We start from the raw sequence: 6,546 nt of genomic DNA, 5'->3' as shown, positions 1-6,546 counted from the left end.
CCGAGCCTCCGCCCTCCAGCCCTGGACCCTCGGGTACCGAAGGGTGACGGGCTCGCCGTCCAGGAACGTGCACGAGGGCGGCGTCTCCGTCGTCCGGGAGGGGCTTTGGGCCGCGTTTGGAGCTGGCGCGTTTGGATAGTCGGTGTGGGGGTGGGAGGGGAAGGGGGACCATCCCGCCCCGCGGAGGCGAGTGTGGGTGTCAGATTGAGGCGCGGACACTCAGGAAGACGTGGTGGTCGCGGGTAGAACCGGGAAAAACCGGGGGGGGGGGGGCTGGAGGCGAGGTGCCCCCCGGAGAGGGCGTGCAGAGCTCTAGCCACCCCGCGGTTTCCCGAGCAGCTGTGCGGAGATTGTATGGCTGTCAGCTTCCTTTTTTTAAAAGTTTTCCTATCCTTTTGCTTCTCCCAGGCCAGCGTCCCCATTCCTCGGGCCCGGTGTGCCCTCTCGCGTGCCCGTCCACACTTCTCTCCTGTGGGCTTAGAGCGAGTTGTTAGAACTGACAACCAGTCCGCAGATGGCAAGCCAGAGCCTGCGGAAGTCTCTGATGAATCAGTGTTTTAGCTCTAGCTCCTGAATGTAAAAGCTCATAGTGGATTCTTATCCTGAAATCGGGATAAACGAGGCCTCCGTGGTGACGGGTCTGCACACATGTTCCTCTTCTGTGACAGTGGTTGTGGGTCATTGGCCCTTGAAGGGGATTGGGGAACTCGGGGGTGGGGGCCCCCCAGGGACCCAAATCTGGGTTGCCCGCCCTCTTGATCATTCTGTCAGGGCCCCAGGGACTGGGAGAACCTTCTGGAAGGACAGATCTCTGGACTGACATGCAGAGTGTTAGGTGTTAGAGTCCTAGTGAAAGGAATACAGACTCAGAGGCAGGTGGGTTCCAGTCCAGCTCCACCGTTACTGCCTGTGACACTGCTGGCCTGGCCAGCTCTGCCTGCCTTTGCGGGCAGAAGTGCCTTTTCCGAGAGTCTGCACAATACTGGTAAGTGCCAGAGGGACTACAGGGGGTGTTTGCTATGGGGCCTTCTGATTGTAGAAAGTAGCCATGTTCTTTGCAGAAAATTCATAGAACAAAGAAACATTTTAAGTGTACGATTTTATGCATCTTGACACATGTACACACACACCTGTGTTTCTTCTTCTTGAACGACTCTGAGCCTTTGCTTCCCTCTTAAAGATCCAGATCTGAGACAGGGACTCTGTCCGGTTCACTGCCTCGTCCGCAGCTGCTCGCACACGGCCCAGAGCACAGTAAGCCCAAGCTGCACGCACACTGAGCACGTGCTGGAATGTGGACCCCATGCCTTCGGTTCATCGGGGGACCATATGGTCTCTCTACCCTCCCTAGTCTTTCGCAGTAGGAAGTAGGACTCTGTACCCTCTAGTCTTGGGGTTCTTCCAAAATGGGGAGGCTGTGGGATACCGGCAGCCAGTCCACCAGCATCCACAATAGCCCCTCATCTGTCTCAGTCTCGCCTGCCTCCATCCCTCTCCATGCAGGCAGGTCAGTGTTTCTGAGATGCAGGTGCTTTCCCCTCAGGGGAAGTGTAAGCACCTGTGTGGTCTGCGCCCCTTTGCTCTTGGCCCTGCCACTCAGCCTCAGCTCACTCCTGTTCCCTTAAACAGAGCTTCTAGCCACACTTAGCTTTTGGGTTTGTCACCCCCCCGCCCCCCGCCGCCGCCATTTTCCATGTTTGAGGAAAACACATAAAGTTGCAGGTTAAACTATTTAATAGAACAGATGTTTTAAGCACCTTAGAAACACCCATCTATATAATAAAAGCCTAAGCAACCGTTAAGACCAATCGACTGCTCAACCGGTAGACCAGTTACTATGATGCACACAGACCACCGGGGGGCAGATGCTCAATGCAGGAGCTGCCCCCTGGTGGTCAGTGCGCTCCCACAGCAGGAGCACTCCGCTGCTCAGCCAGAAGCCAAGCTCATGGCTGGCAAGTGCAGCTGTGGCAGCAGGAGCCTCTCCCGCCTCCGCGGCAGCGCCACTGAGCGGCAGCAATGGCAGGCACAGCGGGCCAGGATGAGCAGGAGCGGCAAGGTGCCCGGCCCCAGCTTGGGCTCCTCCCTGGCCGCCTGTCACTTCGCACACTGCTACAGCTCTCAGATCGACCGAAACCAGCAGTCTGACAACACCCAAGGGGTCCCAGATTTCGAGAAAGAGCAGACCAGGCTGAGGGACTCCACCAGTGCACGAATCCGTGCACCGGGCCTCTAGTTTAATAATAAAAAGACACCTTATGGACTTCAAAGAATTCATCCCTTACCACTCTTGCTTCAGGCCTCGCCTGCTCTCCTGTCTCCATCTGGACCCTCAGGATGGCCATCGTGGGTCCCAGACCTGGGCTGGGTCTTCCTGCTGCGTGTTCCCCCCATTCACATGCGTTGCCCTTCTCTGCCCTACAGTTAAGTCAAGTGCTTGTTGCCTGTTGGACATTTTCCTGCCAGAATGTAAGCCACTGGAGGGCAGGGCCGCCTGTCCTGCTGACTGAGTAAACCAGATTTATGTTCAGATAGCTGCCCTAGTGGTGGTGAGGAGAGCTGAGTGCTAACGAGTTACAGCTACAGACTGACAGCCTGTTGGCGAAGAATGACCAGGATGTGCTTTTCCTTCGCCTCAGCAGTTTCACATCTAAGATTCATCCCAAGGAAATGAGATTTTTGTGCATGGATGTGACTCACATTCTTACTTATGGCTTGCAATATAGGAGATGGCATACATGTCCAGCAGTAGGGTTGAGAACTCACAACACACTGTGCACACATTAAAAATTACACCATAACAGGCCAACCTTCTGACTTGGCAACATGTATCACCTAATAAATTAAGACACAAAATAGGTTATAGAGAAGTATGATCCCAGTTTTTAGAAATATATACTCTAAAATGTTTATTGTCCTTATTTTTGGAAGATGAGGCTATGAGTGGTTTTTTTCTTTGTTCTATGAGTTTCTGCAAAGAACATGGCTACTTTATTTCTCACGGCTACTTTTTCAGAAAAAATTTTATTTACAATATTAAAAAGTAATCTAGCTTATAAAAATCATAAGTATAATAAACCCTCATATTTATATGGCTTTATTTTAAGATAATTTAAGAATTTTGGACTGGGCAGATTTTACTCAACCTGAGGCAACTAGTGAGAAATGTTTAATGAATAAATTTATAATCTAAATGAAATCACATCACACCAATTTATGAAGTCGGTCTTGTAGAGCTCACTTTGCAGATAAGAAAAATGGAGCATATAGAATAAGGTAACTTGCTCAGAGTTTCATTGCAAGGAAGTGGAGGTTGGGCTTAGAGTGGTTTTATTCCAGAGCTTTTCCTTCTGTCGTCAGTACTGCCCAGCGTCTGCCCCGTCTTCCCAGGACACAGTGTGCAGGGGTCTGCCACCAGCTCCTGAGCGTCTGCATCTTCTTTGCACCAGTCTGACTCTTGGCACCAGTGGTCATGGCAGCTGTGGGAGGTCTTCCAGGGCCTCCGAGTCTGGACATGTACCTGGGCACAGTCAGGTGCGTCGTGGTGACTTCAGGCTTCCCATTTCTTGTGTGAGTAAGCTCCTTACTCTGACGATTAAAAAGTAAGGAAGACTTCATTCCAGACTTGCCATGGGAGGGAGAGGTAGGGCTCAACTTCAGATAGGGCAGAGGCACCTGCCAACAGGCAGAGTGAAGGATCAGCAAGAATCAGGCAGGGGATTCTCTCTCTACACTGACTCAGCAGCATTCTTGAGTCAACTGGACTGGGCAGGGCCAGCAGGAAGCCTAGGGTTGTGCCTTGTGGAGAAGAGGGCCCTGGGGAGCCTGCTTGGCGTTGGTCCAGGAGAGTGTCTGTCAGTGCCCAGTGAGCCTGTGGACAGCCCTCAGACAGGTGGAGACCACCTGAGTGGCAGCTGCCCTTAGCTGACTTGCTCGCCTGGTTGTCTGTGGATCCATAAATACCCGGGAGACATTGAGCCAACACTGTCCCACAAGCTGCCCTGGGACAATCCTCCTGGAACCCTCAATCCCTGTTCACACCTTCTGTGTACGGATTCCCCATCAGTTGCTTTTATTTTGGTGGCGCAAGCAGGGAGGAAAGGAGCTTCTGAAGAAAGCAGACTGTCGATGCCCCACATCAGCCCTGAGGGGCCTCCCTAAGTGGACCAAGGCCCAGCCAGCATGTGGTCATTGAAGACGCAGAAACGAAGCAAGGAACGAAAGGACTGATCGTCCTAGTCATCCAGGGCCACTGGTGAACATCCACCTGGCACCAGGGTGTGCCTCTGGCTTTCCTCTTCACTCCTGATCAGAGACCAGACACTGGTGTTGCTTGTTTGTAGATTTTTGGCTTGTGGAGACAAATTATTTGATAAAGATAAGTCCAAGGTTATGGTTCGATTGCTCTGTAGAACATGAACCTGCTTTGTCTCCAAATTGAAAGGCTTGATTTAGTCAACTCCAGCTCTTCCGATGCCCTCTGCACGGTGGGGCTCTGACACGGGGGGCGGGGGGCAGAGGGGAAACACTGTCCATGTCCTAAGGGGCTACAACCACTGGGACTGGGTGTCCTGCAGATGCTGCTCTGCGGATGGGATGTGTCCAGTGGCTGGCTCTGAGTCCATTTGTCCCTATGTCTGGATTGGCTCCGGACCTGTTGGTGCAGGTTGGGCTGATAAGTTTTTGCTGAGGCACGCCTCTCTCCATTTCTCTGTCTGCTGAAAGATTGTGAATAAAGGAGCTTCTGGACTTGTCTTCTGTCCACTTCTTCATTTACTGCAACCCAGTACCTGGGATTGGTCTGGCTGTCAGGACAATGAGGCTGTTCCTGGCGGTGAGGCCGCCTCTGGGATGGCTCCCTGTGTGCCTGTGGCTGCTCTTCTGTGAGATGTCCGGCACTGGTGCTGCTTGAGGACATGGGCCTACTGGTTACTCTCCCTCTGCCCACACTTGGTGATTCCTGACCTCTCTTTACACACCTGCCCTTTGATGCCTTCATTTATTCACTCACAAATACTGGCCCTCGCACAGCAGACACTGCTGGTGCCGGGTGTGACAGTGACGTCTGCCCTGGAGGGGCCCACATGGAGAGAACGGTCTCCCAGGCTGTGTTTTGGGCAATATGATTCCTACCAAAGGAGATACAACTTCTGTTTTCTTTCTTGGCAGTGAAAATTTCCTTATAGTTTACAGGTAGAATCAATGAAATTATACATACATGTATGTATTTAAATAATCTTTAATGGTAGAGACTGAAAAACACCTCAGTATTACTCTTACCAATTTAAAAACAAAAAAATTGTTAAAAAGGTAATGGCCACAAAATAATCTTTTTAAAAAATATTTTTTAATTCTCACCAGAGGATATGTTTTTTATTGATTTTAGAGAAGAAGGGAGAGAGAGAAAGAAATATCCATTGGTTACCTCCTATACACCCCAACCAGGGAATGAACCTGCAACCTGGTGTGTGCCCGGCCCAGGAATCAAACCTGCAACCTTTGATGTTCGGGGTACGCTCCAACTACTCAAGCCACCCTGCGGCCAGGGCCACAAAGTTATCTCTTTAGCATTTCATTTCCCACCACTCTGCCTGTGTTGACAGGTGGTGGTGTGGTGTGTGACATACTGAGCTGAAAATGGAAGGCCCCTCTGCTGTCACAGGTTCCCAGACCTTTGTGTCTCCAAATTTTTCTTTGCAAATGCCACACAAGAGCACATTGTAAGGTAACATTCCTGAGGTAGTTTGTGATTCAAAGTGGGAGAGATTGGCAGTGTGAAAAACAGGAAAAAACTGTGTGTGTTTAATTAAAATAGTGAGCTTTTCATTGCTGGGGTGAGAAAGGAGGAAAAACATTTGAATGAAATCAAAGCAGAGCTGAGCCCGACTCTGTAAAATAAAGAGGAGAGTGTTTTTGGAAACTCAGTGTTGTCACTTGCAGTTTTAGTAGAAAAATGCTGGAAACAAAAATCCTTTTTGTTGGTGAGGGAAGGCAGCCAGCCCAAGCATGGTGGGCGGCTGCACAGATGGGGGCCCCGCCTGTGGGAGCTGGGGTGAGGGAAGGGTCTGCTGCGCTCCTGGCTGCTGGCAGGCCTGAGGAGGGGGGTCGGCAGCACCCAGCCTGGAGCCTGGTGAAAGAATGGAAACCTAGTCACACTCACAGTTTGTAATTTACTTTTGCTTCCTCATTGTCAACAAACCTGACAAGCCTGCTCTTTTCAAAGCTAGGCCTAGAATAATGGCCTGGAATTTGAGAAGTCTTTTAACACCCTTTCCAGACTTGTACCTAGCTACCGCTGGAGTGTCATAAGAAAAACCCCTCTGCTTCAGAAATATGGTGTAACCTTCCTCGATGTGGGATCCATGCCCGGAGGTCCAAACTGCAACCACCTTCTTGTTGAGATAATGATCAAAAGTTGCATTACTTGATAATGCTCCCAAGATAAATGCCTGTTTGTCTAGTAAGAGCTCTACAGCGGTCTTGGTGTGTGGATGCATGTGTTCCATTATATTTAACTAGAGGCCCGGTGCACAAAAATTTGTGCAC

General features: G+C 50.7%; 1 long non-coding RNA gene across 1 annotated transcript; it reads left to right on the top strand.

The window, feature by feature from the left end:
• Positions 1–2,907: 2,907 nt before the first annotated feature.
• On the top strand, positions 2,908–4,754 carry LOC106726609. Its single transcript, XR_001362677.1, has 2 exons — positions 2,908–3,534; positions 4,094–4,754. It is a non-coding gene; the product is annotated as an uncharacterized LOC106726609 (long non-coding RNA).
• The last annotated feature ends 1,792 nt before the right edge of the window (positions 4,755–6,546 follow it).

The sequence above is a fragment of the Myotis brandtii genome, unplaced genomic scaffold, assembly GCF_000412655.1.
Source record: "Myotis brandtii unplaced genomic scaffold, ASM41265v1 scaffold1077, whole genome shotgun sequence".
Classification (NCBI taxonomy): domain Eukaryota; kingdom Metazoa; phylum Chordata; class Mammalia; order Chiroptera; family Vespertilionidae; genus Myotis; species Myotis brandtii.
Note: the sequence above shows the minus strand (reverse complement) of the source record. Positions and strands in the feature narration are given on the sequence as shown.